The sequence below is a fragment of the Triticum aestivum genome, chromosome 1D (assembly GCF_018294505.1).
Source record: "Triticum aestivum cultivar Chinese Spring chromosome 1D, IWGSC CS RefSeq v2.1, whole genome shotgun sequence".
NCBI lineage: Eukaryota > Viridiplantae > Streptophyta > Magnoliopsida > Poales > Poaceae > Triticum > Triticum aestivum.
The window spans coordinates 98,412,446-98,432,903 of NC_057796.1; positions in this window are offsets into that span (position 1 = coordinate 98,412,446).

Consider the following 20,458-nt stretch of genomic DNA (forward strand, 5'->3'; position numbering starts at 1 on the left):
CTTTTATCAAATTTAGCATCATAATCTAAAAACTCCGAATTTTTGGAACGCCTTCTAGGTAAAGGTGGATCATATTCAGTCTCATCATTATCAAGATTCATATTACAAAACAAGGATTTAATAGGGGACACATCAATAACTTTTAGATCTTCATCTTGATTTTCATAGGAATTGGAAGAACACGCTTTAATAAAGGCATCTTTCGTAGCACGCATCCTAGCGGTTCTTTCTTTGCACTCATCAATGGAAATTCTCATGGCTTTGAGAGACTCATTGATATAATGCTTAGGAGGAATATATCTAAGCTTTAAAGAATCAACATCAAGAGAAATTCTATCAACATTCCTAGCCAATTCATCAACTTTAAGCAATTTCTCTTCAAGCAAAGCATTACAATTCTTTTGCAAATTCATAAACTCTTTAACACTAGTCTCAAATTCAGAGGGCATCTTGTTAAAATTTCCATAAGAGTTGTTGTAGGAGTTTCCATAATTATTAGAAGGATTACTAGGATAAGGCCTAGGATTAAAGTTCCCTCTATACGCGTTGTTACCAAAATTATTCCTACCAACAAAATTCACATCCATAGATTCATTATTATTCTCAATCAAAGTAGACAAAGGCATATCATTAGGATCAGAAGAAACACTCTTAGTAGCAAATAATTTCATAAGTTCATCCATCTTTCCACTCAAAACATTAATTTCTTCTATCGCATGCACTTTTTTATTAGTAGATCTTTCAGTGTGCCATTGAGAATAATTAACCATAATATTATCTAGGAGTTTAGTAGCATCTCCTAAAGTGATTTCCATAAAAGTGCCTCCCACGGCCGAATCCAAAAGATTTCTAGAAGAAAAATTCAATCCGGCATAAATTTTTTGTATAATCATCCACAAATTCAAACCATGAGTAGGGCAATTACGTATCATTAATTTCATTCTCTCCCAAGCTTGTCCAACATGTTCATGATCAAGTTGCTTAAAATTCATAATATCGTTTCTAAGAGAGATGATCTTAGCGGGTGGAAAATACTTAGAGATAAAAGCATCTTTGCGCTTGTTCCAAGAATCAATACTATTTTTAGGCAAAGACAAAAACCAAGCTTTAGCACGATCTCTAAGCGAAAAAGGAAATAGCTTCAATTTAAAAATATCATCATCAACATCTTTCTTCTTTTGCATATCACACAAATCAACGAAGCTATTTAGATGAGTAGCGGCATCTTCACTAGGAAGGTCGGCGAATTGATCTTTCATAACAAGATTCAACAAAGCAGTATTGATTTCACAAGATTCAGTATTGGTAAGAGGAGCAATCGGAGTGCTAAGGAAATCATTATTGTTGGTATTTGTAAAGTCACATAACTTGGTATTATCTTGAGTCATTGTGACAAACAAGCAATCCAACACACGAGCAAACAAAAAGGCAAACGGAAAAGAGAGGGCGAATAAAACGGCAAGGGTGAAGTGGGGGAGAGGAAAACGAGAGGCAAAGGCAAAAAAAAGTAATGCGGTAGATAAGGGATTGTGATGGGTACTTGCTATGTTGACTTTTGTGTAGACTCCCCGGCAACGGCGCCAGAAATTCTTCTTGCTACCTCTTGAGCACTGCATTGGATTTCCTTGAAGAGGAAATGATGATGCAGCAAAGTAGCGTAAGTATTTCCCTCAGTTTTTGAGAACCAAGGTATCAATCCAGTAGGAGGCTACGCGCGAGTCCCTCGTACCTACACAAAACAAATAGCTCCTCACAACCAACACGATAAGGGGTTCTCAATCCCTTCACGGTCACTTACGAGAGTGAGATCCGTTAGAGATGATAGATAATATTTTTGGTATTTTTGTGATAAAGATGCAAAGTAAAATAATTAGCAAAGTAAAAAGCAAAGGCAATAATAATGTGATGGGAGATTAATATGATGGAAATAGACCCGGGGGCCATAGGTTTCACTAGTGGCTTCTCTCAAGAGCATAAGTATTTTACGGTGGGTGAACGAATTACTGTTGAGCAATTGACAGAATTGAGCATAGTTATGAGAGTATCTAGGCATGATCATGTATATAGGCATCACGTCCGAGACAAGTAGACCGACTCCTGCCTGCATCTACTACTATTACTCCACTCATCGACCGCTATCCAGCATGCATCTAGAGTATTAAGTTAATGAAAACAGAGTAACACCTTCAGCAAGATGACATGATGTAGAGGGATAAATTCATGCAATATGATACAAAACCCCATCTTGTTATCCTCGATGGCAACAATACAATACGTGCCTTGCTGCCCCTACTGTCACTGGGAAAGGACACCGCAAGATTGAACCCAAAGCTAAGCACTTCTCCCATTGCAAGAAAAACCAATCTAGTAGGCCAAACCAAACTGATAATTCGAAGAGACTTGCAAAGATAACCAATCATACATAAAAGAATTCAGAGAAGATTCAAATATTGTTCATAGATAATCTTAATCATAAACCCACAATTCATCGGTCTCAACAAACACACCGCAAAAACAAGATTACATCGAATAGATCTCCACGAGAGAGGGGGAGAACATTGTATTGAGATCCAAAAAGAGAGAAGAAGCCAGCTAGCTACTAACTATGGACCCGAAGGTTTGAGGTAAACTACTCACACTTCATCGGAGGGGCTATGATGATGTAGAAGCCCTCCGTGGTGGATGCCCCCTCCGGCGGAGCTTCGGAACAGGCCCCGAGATGGGATCTCGTGGGTACAGAAGGTTGCAGCGGTGGAATTAGGTTTTTGGCTCCGTCTCTGATCGTTTGGGGGTACGTAGGTATATATAGGAGGAAGAAGTACGTCGGTGGAGCAACAGGGGCCCCACGAGGGTGGGGGCGCGCCCTGGGGGGGTGGGCGCGCCCCCCTACCTCGTGGCTGCCCTTTTGGTTGCTTGACGTAGGGTCCAAGTCTCCTGGATCTTATTCGGTGAGAAAATCACGTTCCCGAAGGTTTCATTCCGTTTGGGCTCTGTTTGATATTCCGTTTCTTCGAAACTCTGAAATAGGCAAAAAAACAGCAATTCTGGGTTGGGCCTCCGGTTAATAGGTTAGTCCCAAAAGTAATATAAAAGTGGATAATAAAGCCCAATATTGTCCAAAACAGTAGATAATATAGCATGGAGCAATCAAAAATTATAGATACGTTGGAGACATATCACCCTCTATCCATGCCTCTCTCGAATATGTAATACACACACATACCTCTCTAGGCCCTGCCAAATGCATCAACTACACATTCACACATGTTACATCACGTACCCCATTGATCTAAAAAGCCATCTCTTTACGTTTATTTCGCATACAACATTCCTTTTGAATAAAGTGTGGCCAAAAAAATATTTTAGAATTTCTACATATATACAACATTACAAAGTTATATGGAGGAGTATGAACGCTTGCATTGCATGGTGCCCACAATGATATTTATTCCGCACTGTGAATTTGTATATTTTTATACTATATATAAAGTTAGTCATAATAAAGAGAAACGAAGAGCATCTCTCTCTCCATCGCATACCGCCCCTCTACGCCCCTTTCACGTACGCACATAAACTATCTCCAGGTCCTCTAAAAGTAAGCCCCCAGCACATTCACGCATGTTTCATCTTTCTCTCGCGATATATACAGTGACGATAATTGTATTTGAAGCGAAAGCACGATACGTACATTGGACTTCAGAATCCCCTCATTACGGTCACCATTTACGTTTTGTGGTTATTATACAGGCACGAGCTCACCGTACAACTCTGTATTTGCTCAAGACACGACTAGTTGACCAGTTAAACGCTCCACGTGGCACCTCTAGTGTTGCATCACATTATCTCACTACCATCGGGTCTACCTGTCGGCTTGTATCTACTCTACATCTACACTCTTATAAAATACTAGCAAGGTGCCCATGTGTTGCACGGAACATCAAGATGCATTTGTATGAGTAGTTTATCTTGTGGGAGAAAAAAATGAACAAGGGAAGGCCTTATTTGCAAGTGTGGAGAGGGGTGTGGGTGTCTTTTTGCAAAATTGCCATAGTTTCCTTCCTATCCGTCAGATATAGACCGGACGGCCTATATTGCAGGATGGCAAGCACACGATCATCACCGACTATGCTTTTTATAAGAGTAGGGATAAAATACACTCTTATAAAAAACAGAGTTGGTGATGATGGTGTGCCTGCCATCCTGCTATATAGGCCATCCGATTTATATCTGACAGATAGGAAAGAAACTATGACAATTTTGCCTAAGATGTACCCACACACCTCTCCACATTTGCAAATAAGGCCTTCCATCATTCATCCTTTTCTCTCACAAGATAAACTAGTCATACAAATGCATCTTGATGTTACGTGCAACGCACGGGCATCTTGCTAGTAAGAATGAAAACAAACGACAAAAAAATATTGGACGGTGGTTCGAAGTCATGACCGCGGGCACAGCGGACAAGGTAGCCTTGTATTGGTATGCTGAGCCGTCTGTTTTAACACACAGGAGATGGTGTGGTGATTATACACACACGCACGCATGCACACGAACTGCATGCACGCAACACTCACACGAACTGCATGCACCCAAACACGCACGCAACACTCACACGTACACACGTAGCCACGCACGCACGCAACACTCACACGCACACACGCACGCATGCATGCACACACCAGTACACCACACGACCAACACACACTCTCACGCTCAAGTGCTCAACCTACACGTGCATGCGCACACATCAGGCCCTGACAGACACATACACAACCAGGTGATTCCCACGCACGGGGTGGAGTCTTGTCGCACCTGCGTAAATTTGTGTTTATCTGACCTTTTCCCTATGCGAACTGACAGGTGGGACCCACAAGGAACGTGGTCAATTTAACTAGTCAACATGGTGCCACGCAGACTATTTGGCCGGTCAACACAGTGCAATCCGATGTTGAACCGTGAGCAAGTGACCGTATAATCACCGCAAAACGTATATAGTGACCGTAATCAGCTTATTCTGAAGTTCGGTGAACGTATTACGCTTTTCTCTCTGTAGGCCCTCCAAAACTACATCTCTACACGTTCTCGCATGTTACATCTAACAACTATGCAATACATCACTACTACTACACTCTAACACAATAAATCATATGTGTTTTTAGTTTTACTAGATATCATATTGTTACTTAATTATTCAGTTTGCATACATTAAAATTTCCTTTGAAATGTATGGCCAGTATCATATACCGCGCGGGAAAAATCCCGCCCTTTCCTGTTTAATCGGGTTTGTATCGATGGATCGTGCGAAACAGCAAAACTATAGTACTATATATAGTACAAGTGACAGTTCACTGGGCCGTCATGTCGTGTACTCCTCCGTCGTAAGAGTGGAGCGCTCGCTTTCATAAATCTTCTGGTCCCTTTCTCCGACATGTGGGGCATCAAGCTACCGGGTCCACGTGCCATACCGGAATACAGTGCAGAGCAGCCGGGGTGAAGCACCCAGTCATGGCGCCGGCGTAGTAATGAGCAATGAGGCGTCAAATCACAAAGCTACACCTTTCCCGCAGTTAAGTTGGAGGGACGAAGTAAAAATGCTAAAAAAGAAGTTGGAGGGACGAAGCAACCATCATTTCACTCGTTGCTGAATCCGCTTCTCCCTCATCTTCTTCAAGTTAACCACGTGTTGCTTCTGCCGTTGTTCTGCCTCATGTGGGAAGCGGATCGGCTTGGTAAAGCACTGACACGTGGGACCGCATGTTAGCAAACCGCCAGGACAACGTCCTCTAAAAATAAGAAAACTCCCCCGCCATCCGCGCGGCAAAATCACCTCCTTTTTACTAATCTTGATTCTATAATTTTTAAGATCAATATAATTGAGATTTGTATAGATAGCACACAGGAGCAAAACCAAGTGTTACGGTTAAGGGAATCTACAATGTGTAGCCAAATGTGAAAATAGCTTTTGGCATCGTGGGAACCATTGTGGACGGTGTTGCCAAAGCCAAAAGGATGGAACCGAAGCTCCCTGATTAATTGATTGATTGAAGGAATAGAAAAATGCAACATCTCTCCTCTTTCTCCCGTGCTTGTACGCATGTACATTATAGAGGACAGAGTCTACTCCCCTGTCCCTTCTATCACAAATCACAAAGAAGTGAGGCGTCAAATCACAAAGCACGGATGAAGCAACCATCATTTCACTCTTCGCTGACTCTGCTTCTCCATCGTCTTCTTCGAGAAACCATCTCACCGCACTAAGCTGGACGGACGACGCTATTGTGTACGAGTAGTACTAGTACATTTACGCGTCCTTTGGTTCAACGGACTTCCTGGATGCAAATAAGGCGGTTGTCTCGACTTGCAGGCGGCACTTGCGAACGACTTACCGTGGTCTCCCTCAATGGTGTTCTCCGTCGAACGCACTTCGCCAAACCACAACGTTCGAGATACCGTCGACGTCACCGCAATGGGGCAGGAAGTCAAATATAGTTACTACCTCCATTTTTTTTGTACACAAGGCCAGTATATCAAAATTACAATCTGCAAAAGGCCACTAACACTAATCGAGGCAAAATTGATGGGGTTTGCCTCGTGCTAGCAACCAAGGACATTAATATCCCCTGCATGCATGCAGAAGTGAGAAGGTTGGTTTGCATGGCGCTGCATTAATCAAGCGATGAGGAGTGAGATGGTTAGCTCTTTGGGCTTTGGAGAAAAAGAATACGCATTAATTGACACATGAAATGAGGATTTGTATCGATTAATCCCGTGAAGGAAAACCCCGCCTTCCTTTTTAACACTAATACTCCTAGTACGTAGTACTAGTACTACGTACTTATCCTGTTTGGGTCTAGGCCTTGCATTGCCATACTTCGCCACACATTTTTGCCAAGCTTGCCTAAAGTTTTCAAAATGAAAAGGAGGTACACTTGCGCACGGCTGTCGTGGTCGCACCGCACCCTCACACGGTCGCTCCTGCACGCCGCTGTCGCACCGCACCCTCACATGCACAATCGCTCCTGCACGCCGCAAACCCAACCAAGGGAACACACCCTCACTGACACGTGTTGTCGCATGTGAACAAACCAAACTCAGCCATCCTACCGCTGACACATAATTTTCGTTCATAGAGTATGTTTATCCAACCGCATGTTGGGGAGTATCCGTACGGCCCGTGCGGTGGTCTGTTGGGGAAGAAGAAGAGGTGAGGAACAAGGGTTAGGAGACGTAGGATATTCATCCAACCACCTGAAATGGTAGACTGACCCAAGTCAGGAGACTTGCATAACAATATATGTTTTTACACAGCAAAAGATCCATAAAAACAACAACATAAAGAAACACTATCACTGCTCGCGGAACGAGACGGCCTCGTCGTCTTTGGATGCCGGCATCAACCAGCCGTAGCTGCCGACGTGTGTCTCCGCACCGTGGTTGTCCTCGACCTCCAGCTACTCGTTCACGCGGAGCGTGTGGGCGCTGTGCACGGACGAGAGCACCGCCCGGTTCAAGTCGAGGACGCCCGGTTCCGCCTGCAGGAGGGCCTCGATGGCAGCGGCATCCGCACGCTCTGCGTCGAGTCGAGCCTCCGCCGCCCGGTTCAAGTCCAGGACGTCTGGTTCCGCCTGCAGGAGGGCCTCGATGAGAGCGGCATCCGCGCGCTCCGCGTCGAGTTGAGCCTCTGCCGCCCGGTTCAAGTCCAGGACGTCCGGTTCCGCCTGCAGGAGGGCCTCGATGGCAACGGCATCCGCGCGCTCCGCCTCAGGTTGAGCCTCCGCCGCCTGGTTCACATCCACGACATCCAGTTCCGCCTGCAGGAGAGCCTCGATGGCAGCGGCATGCGCGCGCTCCGCGTCGAGTTGAGCCTCTGCCTCCCGGTCCTCCTTTAGTATCGCCAGGTTGAACCACTGGTCCGCCTGCACCATGGGGGACTCGGACACCGGCACGAAGTTGACGTCCATCGTCTCATACCCATCGGGGGCCTTCTGCGCCGCGACCTCCGCCATGAACATTGGATCGGCTTCCTCCTCCTCGTAGCTTGGCTCCAGAGAAATCGGGGATTGGCCCGCCGCAAAGCGAGCTTGGGAACGGACGTCTCTGGCGCCAACCGCTGCCGCGATTTCTGCGCGGCGCTCCAGCGTCAGCATCTTGTAGTACGTGATCTTGCGGCGCACCATAGCTTTCCGACGAACTAGGGGACACTTGATGCGGGCTAGGGGATCGAAAGGTGGGGGAAGAGGCTGGAGATTAGGTGTGGTTTTAGGGCAGTGGCTGGCGTATGTCGAGTAGCGAAGGTTCTGGTGTGAATAGTGCTTCCGGTGACGACCGGTCAATCGGTTTTGACTGTACATCGCTCTTGTCGCCTTCGCGTTGCAGCCCGACACGCTGGACCCTCCACGTCGCTCACCGAATGGAACGCGCTTTGTCTTGCATTTTCGCTCGCTTGTGGGACCGCAGTTGAGAGCAAACCGACGTCCCTCCCCCTCCCCCGCCCGCGTTGTTTTATGCGGAGTAAATAAAAACAGAGGGAGTATACTACGGATGAGGATCCCCTGACGTGGCCGAACCCATTGAGTAACTGACATGCGGGTCGACGGCTATAAGGAACTGCCATGTCATCTATAGCCATCATCTATTATATGCACTCATACAGTAGTGTGGGCTATAAGGTTTGCTATTTCCCGCAAAAAGAATTATAAGGTTGGCTATTGTATTAGTACTTTTTTCCATCTCCTCTCCATCTCTTTCTTCATATTTATTGTACGTATTTAACTAGGAATGCGTATATAGCTAGGCTCTTGCATGAGAGCTCACTCCCCTTACTTTTTCACATCTCTCTCCTCCACATAGGCCCTATGTAAATGGAAGGAGGGGGTACAACTATGAGCACTGCATACTCTAGTACAGATGTTGTCGGTACTCCACTTGTACTATTGGACAGGGAGCTTAAAAAAGTTACTATTGGACTAGTTATACGTTGTGAAATCCTAGTAGGAAGAGCATGCGTGAGAACAAGCACATTCACGTGGTTGATAACAAATTGGAAACCATATCGAGTACAAATCTAGGAGTACGTACGAATCTGACAATATTGATTGGGCGTTGTTGAATGTTGATACTTTTTTTTATAAAAGTAGAGATACTTTGACTACACATAAAACATATATGTAAACTAGAAAGGATAGGAGGGAGTATATTGTACGTTCAAAATGAAACGAACATTGAATACCCTTTATATATGATTTGCGGATGCTATGATCACCGGTTCAAAATTTTGAATCCGCCTTAGGTATCACACATGCCCCCACTCGTTCTCTCTCGATTTCATCTCGGGGTCCGGAGATCGATTGAAAGAGGACTAGGGTGGGTACAATACGTTCGTTTCGCTTATGAACGTACAATATACTCCCTCTGATCCACACAGACCCCCCCCCCCCGCGGGTCATTTCTATCATAGAAACAGACCAAACCTTTATCTCCTTGCACGACACGCAATTGATCTCTGAACATCAATCGATCTCGTCAACATGTGTCGGGGCATGCATGAACCGAATGGGATGCCAAAACTAAGACGCGAAGCGACACGTAGTGGAGGCAAAGTGAAACTTTAAATGAACCGTTTGTTTGTATGCATGTCGGACAAATTACAAATAAACATTGGAAATACAAGCATGGTCTAGGCCCACATGCGAATGATACTCGGCAGAATGTTCAAATGAGGCATGCGGGAGGATGGACTCGACCGGAGGGCGACATGATCAATGGAAAAGAGGGTTGGAGATGAATGAGAAATAAGCAAACGCCACATGATTATACTTCACCAGCTCAAATAAACAATAAGTTGTCTCGCTTGCCCTACATATATAGTGAAAGGCCTAATCCGCAACGCGGAGCACTGACGCTCGAATATGGCCGGGAAAACAGGGAAACCGACATGTGGGGCGACCGCGGTGAGCGACACGCTCATCGTCGCTAGACACGGTCGGTTTCAGTGTGCCGAGGGTGGCGTTAGTGCTGTGGCACGACCAACAGCTAGTATGTTTGGTTTGTGCCCAAGGTTACCCCATCAAAGCATTGGGTAGCCAAAATTTTGGTTGAGGTTTTGGTTGCCCATGATTTGGCCGACATCGGCAAGAAAAATGAACTAGAGTTGGCTAGAGTTCATTGGCATGCCAAAAAAATGGCAACCATCCATTCTTGGGTCATGACCAAAACCTCAAAAAAATGGCAACCATCCAAACAAAGACCAATCTTTGGGTCATGACCAAAATTTTGGTAAGGTGCACTTTGACCACAATCCAAACACACCACAAGACCCGGCTCGTCAAGGATTCACGGGGCGCCGGGACGCATCCGCGGAGTGGTGTAGCGCGGCCAACTGCATCCTCAGGACCTGAGACCGTGCTGGGTCGTCTTGCTTTTTCAATGACATGCGTCGATCGCATGTGAGCAAAGGGCATATCCAACGTTGCCACGACCGCAGCTGACTACCCTGGCACACCAAAAACCCTCGTCCCTCGTGCCGTCACGCGGTGCGTTCCCAGCCGGCGCCAGCTGCCCGCATTCATGCCGTCCGTCTGTATGCCGTCGTTAAGAGGCTCGGTGCCCGAGGAACCAACTCCGGTGACTTAATGACGCACCAGGACGCTTGGCCTCACCGGAATGCGCTACTAAAAGCGGCAACGCCCAGCTAACCTCCACACCATAGCGCATCATCCTCCTACCTGGCACCACATCCGCCATGACCGCAAGCGCGAACGCTCTGCGGGAGAGCTTGTCTTCGGGGATGGAGCTCGAGGTCGCCGCCCTCGCTCAAGTCGCTGCACAAGCGGTGGCCACGCTGGCGGCCGACGATGGGAGCACCGTCAGCCACGCGTCCTACTTGCCGCCGTCCAACGTCCGGCACCCCCGAGGTCGGGGACTCCTCCGAGGATGAGTAGGGCATGGTGTGCCAACTGGCCGGTCCGTCTCCCGTGTTCTACATTTCCTCGTCGGAGACCGCACCTTCACTTCACGAGTCTTGAACCCCGCCCCCGTACATGGAGATCGTAGATGGAGGACGTCGGTCGCCGCCGTAGAATAGGTTTAGGGTCGGGTTTCTTTTATTTTTCTGTCCTATAGAAGTTCGAAATGTAATGAAAATCTGCCGTGTTTGCATTAATCTCGGCCGGTGTATATGAACTTTCACAATAATATATTATATTGTAGGAGTACTAGCAAGATGCCCGTGCGTTGCACGGAAGATCAAGATCTTGTGGGAGAAAAGGATGAACGAGGGAAGGCCTTATCTACAAATGCACATTCACGCATTTCACATTTTTCTACATCTACGGGAACCTACGAAAGGGTTAACGTAAATTGCCTATCTCTCTCCTCCCCTGATTTTCATGGTGGTGGGCCCCTCCCTCCCCCCAATCTACAATCAACAGCTCACACGTTTCACATTATGTTAATTACGTAACTGGGACTACATAGGTGTAGCATTACTCGTCCAAAAAAACCCAACTAAGCCAACCTCCAAGCATATCGCGCGGGAAAAGACCCGGCCGTGCCGTTTAGTCAGGATTACTGGATTACTAGTAGTAGTATCGATGGATCAAGCGAAGCAACAAGTTTTTTTTGAGGGGGCGAAGCACCTAGTTTAAAAGGAAAAAAAGCGGTACACTCACAGCACCCCTGTCGCGGTCGCATTGCACCCCACACACGTTCGGTCCTGCACACGGCTCACGCAAACGTAACGCGCTTCGGCTTGCCTCTTCACTGACACGTGGGACTACACTTGGAGAAACCGACCATGCGCCAAACTCCCTCCGCCCACCGCGCGAAAATCCTCCCCCCCACCCAAAAATTCCCCCCAAATCCTAGATTCAACCGCCCTTCGGCCAACTAGCCAATAATATTCCCCAAACCCCCCTCCCCACCGCCCCCTCCACTCCATTCGCTCCTCCAAAGCCGCCCTCCGCACCATGCCGATACGTCGGCGTCACGGTTCGTCGAGGGGACGCACGGCGATCCTCTCGCTCCCACAGTACGCTCTCGTAGACTGCCGTCCTCTAGCCGCGCCGCCACCGCTGGCGACGTTCTTGTGGAGGCGCACGGCGGTCAGCACCGTCACCGCTGGCGACATTCGTGTGGAGACGCATGGTGGTCAGCTTCTCCCACGGTACGCGCATTCTAGACTGAGGCCCCGTGCATGTCGGTGTAGCACTGAATGTTAGCTGACAGACGCTGTTAATCTCACTGTTTGCCGAAGTAGTTTACAGTCAATATGCTCTGCTTAAGAAGCTTCCTTACCCTGTTCTGCACTCAATCTGCTTAGCTGAGATGACATGCCAAGGCCGATTAGTTGCTAAAATATCCTGCCATATATTTTTTGTGACGTAGATTGCCATGGTCTAGTAGCCAATCTGTTAGGTGAAATAGCTCTACACCGTTTTATACTCGACCTTTGTTGCTATGATGGCCTTCGATAGTTTGATGGCTGTGTGCTCAGCCTCATTGACTACTGAAACAGCCTGCCATAATTTAGCACTCAAATCTGTTTGCTGAATTAGCTTTACATATATTTCGTTACTTAGATCTGCTCGTCCAAATATCTTGCCATAGCTTTAGACATCGACCTAGGTATTTTCTTCTGGACTTCATAAAAAAGCATATATGTTTTTCCTGTAATATCTAGTAGAAGAACTAATTTGTATGTCTAATAGATGGACAGGACTTGGATAACTTCTGCTCGAAGAATCTCCGCTGCATATGTCGAGGGGGTTGAAAACTTCATGAACTTTATCAGAGCTGAGTACGGTGGTCTGAAATCAGATGTGCTCTGCCCGTGTAGCAGTTGTCTGAATTCAGTTACAAGACCCCAGTCAACTGTGCAAAATCATCTACACTTGTATGGGGTGTCGGTCACATATACTAGGTGGGTTCATCATGGTGAAGCTGTGAACGTCAATGTTATTGACTACATGGAAGCAGCAGATCACCATCTTGATCTACCTGATGCTCAGGTGGAAGAGGAGGAGGAGGAGGAGGTGGTGGCGGAGCCAGTGAGTTTGACCAACATTGAAACAATGCTATGAAATGCTCGTGCATTCCGTGAACTTTCACCTGCAGAAGAAAAATGGTGGGCCCGCATGTTGGAACAATGCAACATGGCTGTCACCCCAGGAATTAAGCTGTCAGTATTCTCAGCTATGGCCACCTTCTTCAGGTGAAGACATCTGAGCGGATGACCAACAAATCATTCGATGCGATGTTGGCTGCATTCCGCAAAGCTTTCCCAGATGCGTCTGAGCTACCACACAGCTAAAGTAAAATGAAGAATTTCCTTCGCGCAGTTGGAATTGGATATGATATGATCCATGTTTGTAAGAATAATTGTGTTCTGTTTCAAAGGACTATGCCAACTTAAGTGAATGCCCGAAATGCAAATCATCAAGATGGAAAGATGGTGATGCTGTGAAGATGATTCCTCATAATGTTCTGAGACATTTTCCAATTACACCAAGATTGCAGAGGTTGTTTCATGATGCTGAAACAAGAGAGGATGTACTGTGGCATTCTAGGAACCAGGATTTCAGATATCAGAATGCAATGAGCCATCCATCACATGGTAGTGAGTGGAAAAGCTTCAATCAAAAGCACGAAAAGTTTGCTGCTGACCCGAGAAACATTAGACTTGGCTTAGCTTCAGATGGATTTAACCCATTTGGCCACCAGAGCGCCACATATAGCATGTGGCCAGTGCTTGTTATCCCTTACAACATGCCTCCAAAGGTCTGCACCAAAGAATCAAACTACATGATGGCCTTGCTCATCCAGGTCCAAAAAGTCCTGGAAAGGATTTTGATTTGTTCATGGAGCCTCTTGTGGAGGAACTTCAACAGCTATGGAGGGGTGTTCTCACTCGAGACCTATATAGTAGCCCACCAGCTGATTTCTTTCTGCGTGCTGTTATAATTTGGTGCATCCATGAGTATCTTGCTTTGGGCACTATGTCAGGGCGAACGACACATGGTTACAATGCATATGTTCGCTGTGACAGGAATCCGCTGTCATACGCAATACTTAGCAAGATCTATTACATTGGACACCGCCGTTTCCTTGCCAAGGACAAGCCGCATCCTAGAAAATACCGAAGACATGTGTTCAATGCAAAGCATGAAAACCGTGATGCGCCAAAGAGGCCCACCGCCTATGAGTTGCAAGTGGAATTAGAGAAGGTCAGGCATATTACACTAGGAAACCATCCTGATAATGGTAGCGGGAAAAGGAAGCGTGGCAGGGTAGAAGAGAGATTATTGTTTACCCGCAGGTCCACTTTGTGGGACTTGGAGTATTGGAAAGATTTGGATCTGCGGCATAATCTTGATGTGATGCACATCGAGAAAAATATATGTGACAACATTATCGGCACACTTCTTAATATTGAAGGCAAGACGAAAGATACCTTAAAATCTAGGATTGATTTGACACACCTGGGTATCAGAAAGGATTTGCAGGTGCAAGATGAAGGTAAACCACAGGATATGGCACCAGCTGTGTACGTCTTGGACAAGGTAAAAAGAAAAGAATTCTGCAAGGTCCTATCATGTGTGAGATTCCCACATGGATTTGCTTCCAACCCTGAAAGGAGAGTCAGTGCAGATGGAGACAAGGTACAAGGGTTGAAAACTCATGACTGCCACGTCCTACTTCAAAGGGTTTTACCTGTTATCCTTAGAGGATTGGGCCGCCCTGACTTATACAGAGCAGTTGCAGAGTTGGGACAATTCTTCAAGGAACTCTGCAGTAGAAATATCATGATAGATGCTTTGGAGCGTCTTAGAGACAAGATACCAACTATCCTATGCGACCTTGAGAAGATATATCCTCCAGCCTTCTTTTATGTGATGGTGCATTTGGCTATTCATCTACCTGATGAGGCACTACTTAGAGGTCCAGTACAGTATGGTTGGATGTACCCTATTGAAAGGCGGCTAGGCACATTCAAGGGCTATGTTAGGAACAGAGCTAGACCCGAAGGTTCCATTGTAGAGGCCTACATTGCTACAGAAGCGTTGACATTCTGCTCAAAATACATTGTAACAGCTGATCAGCTTAGCAAAGACGTGGATGAAGACAATCCCAGGCTCAATGTTTTCGATTATTCTGTTCGAGTTACAGGGAAGAGTTGACAAGAGGACAAACCTAAAGATTTGGACAAAATGGTTTGGTATGTGTTGAATAACTGTCCTGAGATACTACCTTATATCAAGTAAGTGCTAAGTACTGCAGCTTATACATCATAATCTACTAAACTTGCAGCACATTCTTATATATTTAGATGTTTGACGCGATCACTATGTTGTGCAGCATCTACTAAAAGGAGTTACTGCCGCAAAATCCAAGAAACATTGACAAACTGGTTATGGCAGGATTTGCGAAATGGTTTAAGAGCCATGTAAGCTTTTGAATTGCACTGTCAGTTTTTTTAATATATTGAGTACATAAGATGATCAGCTTGTCTATTTTCTAACCATAGGTTAAGAAGATGCGGGAGGATGGGCAGGCAGTTGATGATGCCCTTTACTCACTAGCAATGGGTCCTGATACTCGGGTAAGACATTATGAATCTTGCGTTGTTGGAGATGTGCGCTACAACACCCTTGCACGAGACAAAGGCAGGAAGACACAAAACAGTGCCATCATGAGCACGGATACGTATGACAAAGAGACAACTGAAATGTATGCTAACATAACAGACATTGTTCAGTTGCAGTATATCTCCAGTTTCGAGGATCATCGGTGTGTGGTTCTATTGTGCTATCGTTGGTATAACCTATTTTCCAGGATCGCAAAACCCAGAGCTGATGATTATTTCAAATCCATCAATGTCAAGGCGGCGTACCAGACCAACCAGCCTTTTATTTTGGAAAATCAAGCAACACAGATATTTTTCTTGGAAGACACATTTGCACGTAGCGATGACTGGAGAGTAGTGTAAAGGTTTGAGCAGAGGAATTCGTTTAATGAAGTTGCACAACAAGATGATGCTTACACTGCTCCTGATGTACAAGATAACACAGATGTTCCTAATATCTTTGAGAACCATCACGTCAATGACGCCGGCGAAAAGATTGCCTGTCGTGCTATGGACATACAAGAGTTGATCAAGAAGAAGCCAACCTTCGAGGACGTTGAGGACGAAGAAGAAGATGACACTGTGCGGAATTACGATTCAGACTGATACACATGTCGAAGATGTTGACGCTGCTACTGCGGATGATGATTACATTGCTTTTGTCGTATTTGCATGTCAGAAGATGTTTTTTATCTACTATGTGAAATTGTGTTTTCTATGACAACTGAAATCTGATGAACATGTTGTTTAGTATTTTCCTATGAGAACATCACTTGTTATGTATGCTGATTTGGGTTTGGTGATTGTATGACGACTAAAACATGATGACATTGTTGTTTAGTTGTACTCATATTTGGCTGTGAAACTTGAATTTGATGACATAGTTTGCTGTTGGACTGCAATTTGCTCGACGTCTTCGAATGAGAACAAAGCTGACCCAACAGGTCCTCTGCTAATTTATTTATTTAATACCAAAAGGGCCTCTGCTATTTATTTATTTATGAGCAAAAGGGGATACCCCCTGATTTTCGTTAATAGAAATCATTAGATGTTCACAACACTACGCCCAGCCTGCTACACAGGTTTCATTCATTACTAGTTTCAGCAAAGTGCTCATGTCATAGCCACTGAATACATCAAGAGTGCTACATACACTGCAAATAAAGAGACAATCATCCTACAGAGCACATCGATTTTTCCCATTATCTTCACAAGCTCTTTCATCTCCTCATTGTTGTCAAGGCCGTTCAACAGCTGTTGCTTGGCCATGATCAGAGGAACAGCATCTTTAACCTTCTACTCTGCATCTTCCTCTTCTGTCGTTCCTTCAGTTACTTGTCCAACACCCCAACCTGCTGGTATTGGGATTCCTCGGCTAACCAAATAATCAGCGTAGTTGCACTCCCCCACATCAGCAACTTCCCAGAAATACAAATCACACGAATCTTCCCTTTTCTGCACGAATCAAATTGAAAGATCATCAACCAAACTGTTAAAAAAACAGCAACTGAAAGCAGCAGAACAACACTTAAACATATTATTACCCTAGGATTCGGGCATTTGTAGAAGACTCGGCCCGGGTTGAGGATTCTGGTTGAGACGCGACAGATGACTCTACGTGATTTGCAGCAGTGGCACCACACCAACGGTAGCGGGTTGCGATGAGCAACCGGCTGCAGTGCGCGTGCCGGCGGGGGTGTGATGAGACCCACAGGCGATGGTACGGTGGCGACTTGGTGCATATTTGGTTGTTGCCTGCTGAAGAGCAGGTGGACGAGCAGCCAGCGGACATGGTTGCTGCGGCCAGAGCTTCTGATGCTAGGCAGAGTAAGTAAAGAAGAGGAGAAGCGAATGTTGTGTTAGTTTCATTACTTGCTGAGTAGCATAGCACCATATATAGTCATAGTCTAGGTTTGGATTTGAACCAGCTACAGGAGCACGTCTCTCTTTGTTTCTAAAACTCAGCAACGTCTCTTTACTGGTACACTAGCTTGTTTTGTACGCCTTCTCAAGTCTTTGATTCCTCCACCTGACATCTGGGACCCACCGGAAGGGCCTGTGTATTTTGCGAAAAAAACGTGCCCCCCGCTGGCAGGTCGGACCCACCAGCTATCTTCGCACGCAAGGAAGTGCCTCCTTATTACGCACAAAAAATGAATACTCCCACTGCCAGCTGGAACCCAACATCGTGGGAGGCTGACTTGTGGGCCTACCAAGTTGACGGGGACGGAGGGCTTTGTCAACTTAGTCAATATGAACGATTCTAGCTCCAGTTATCGTACGATGTTCATCCAACGGCAGTAGTGCTTCTTCAACCTCTGGTCTTCTTGCTCCAGCCGCCCAAACTAGCGCCGGTCGTGCCGCGTGCTCCTGCCTCCTGTGGCCGGCTGTGATGACACGGAGGCCTCACCGCCCCCTACTACTCCCACCGCTCGCCAGGCCATCCCTCTACTCACCCACACCCCATGTTATTCTGCGGCGACGGCAGCCTCACACAGCAGCCGAACCAGTGAACCCTCGTACTCCTCTCCGCGTGGGCATCCACTACCGCGTCTTCCCCGGCTCCGCGTCGTCCCCTTCCTAGGCCTCGCTGTCGTCCACCGCCTTGGTGCTCTCGGCGCGGCGTGGTCAATGTGGCCAACAACCGACTTCTATCGGAAGAGTACTGTACGTGGAGAGGCTGACAGCTGGGTCCACGGCCACAACCCAGTTTTTTGTGATTTGCCAAGTAAGTCGCTTTGTCAGGCCTGTTGGGCTGCAAATCTTTCAAGACGAGGAGAGCTTCATTTGGCTGGCCGAGAAAATGGCCTCTCAGCAATGAGAAATGGGCTGTACATTTTTAAAACACATCAAATCGGCAATTAGTTTCAAATTTCTTTTTTTCATTTCGAGATTTTAAATTGCATTGATTTTTATGCGTGGACAATTTGTTGGATTTTATATTGATATACATTTATTTTTAAAATCAGTTTGAATGTGACTCGAAATTTCGGGATTAAAAACAGTTCGGACCGCAACGAAATATGCAAAATTTCGTATAATTTTTTAACCGTGGCCACAATATGGGCTGTAATGCTAACAAAAAGAATATGGGCTCCAAAAAAAACCTTAAGAATTAGCAAATGGGCTGTAAATTATTAGCTGCTCGTCCCGCCTGGTGTTGAGAAATGGCATCCAATATTTCGGTCCTGCTTTGGTGAGCTTTTCCCAAGGTGACACCGAAGGTCTACCTCCTTCCGTGCGCCCCTCACCTCCCAGAAGCACGACTGGGTCTTCGTAGTCCGAGATCATACTTATATATCAGTCACAGTAACGTCCGCTAAACCATCGCTCGGGGAAAAGTATTATAGAGAGCATTAGTACTTATTCTGATCCTTTCCTTATATTTAGATTCTAGTAGTTTATTTCAGTCGTATTCGTATCCTTACTGCGAATGGATAGGTCCAGTGAGGCGGGTGTGGAGCACGCAAAGCACCGTAAGCTTGCTTTCTCTCCCGCTGACAGACAAAGAAAAGGTATGTCGGTAAACGACGGAGTTTAAGGAGTTGTTTTTGAATTCGGGAGTTGAGCAACCCCTAAAAGCACTCACAATGAATGGTACCAGCTGCTGCTGCGAGGACTAACGTCACAAGGGAAATCCGGCAGGAACTGAAGGCCACCGATCCCGACCGATCGCGCGGCACAGACGTCGAAGTGAAAGCCCCAGGGATTATTGAACGTAAATCTGTGCACGAACCCATGCAAACAGGCTTAAAAGCAGTGGATAGCCTGGTTCCTATAGGCCGTGGTCAACGAGAACTTATAATCGGGGACAGACAAACTGGAGCTTGTTCTGATTTAGTAGCAATCAGCTCTTCTCCTTCCACCTGGTACAGCTTTCCTCCTCCCCTCTTGGCAGGCGAGCTCCCTTCTGGTAAAAAGGATTTGAGTGGAAGGTTGAGCGCCCCTTAACGTTTAGAATGGCAGATGGGATGTATGATGTTTTCCACAGATTTGTGGCTTTCCTAAAAAAAGGTTGACGCACAAGCAGTGACTGTTGGATGTCCATCCAACAGCCGTCGTGCTTCTTCAATCTCTGCTCTTCCTGCTCCAGCCGCTCAAACAAGCGTCAGCGGGACTGCCTACTCTCTCCTCCCCGCGGCTGGCTATGCTGCCGCGCAGGCCTCGCTGCCCCACCATACTCCCATCGCTGGCCTAGCCATCCCTCTACTCACCCACACCTGCTGTTATTCTCCGGTGACGGCAGACGAACCAGTAAACCCTCGTACAGTCGTACCCCCCTCCGCGTGGGAAACAACTGCTGAGTCTTCCATGTCTCTGTGTCATTCCCTTCCTAGGTCTCGTCGTCGTCCACCGCCCTGGTGCTCTCAGTGCGGCCTGGTCAACGTGGTCAACGACCGACATGCATCTGAAGTGGACTGTACGTGGAGAGGCTGGCAGCTGGGTCCACGGCCGCACGCAAGGAAATGCCTCCTTATTACGCGCAAAATAATGATTCCTCCACCTGACATCTGGGACCCACCGAAAGAGCCTCTGTATTTCGCGAAAAAAACGTTACCACCGCTGACAGCTTGGACCCACCAGCTATATCTTCGCACGCAAGGAAGTGCCTCCTTATTACGCACACAAAGATGAATACTCCCCCTGCTAGCTGGGACCCAGTATAGTGGCAGGCTGACTTGTGGGCCTACTAAGTTGACGGGGACGGAGGGCTTTGTCAACTTAGTCAATATGCATGATTCTAGCTCCAGTGACCGTACGATGTCCATCCAAGGCTTTGTCAACTTAGTCAATATGGACGATTCTAGCTCCAGTGACCGTACGATGTCCATCCAA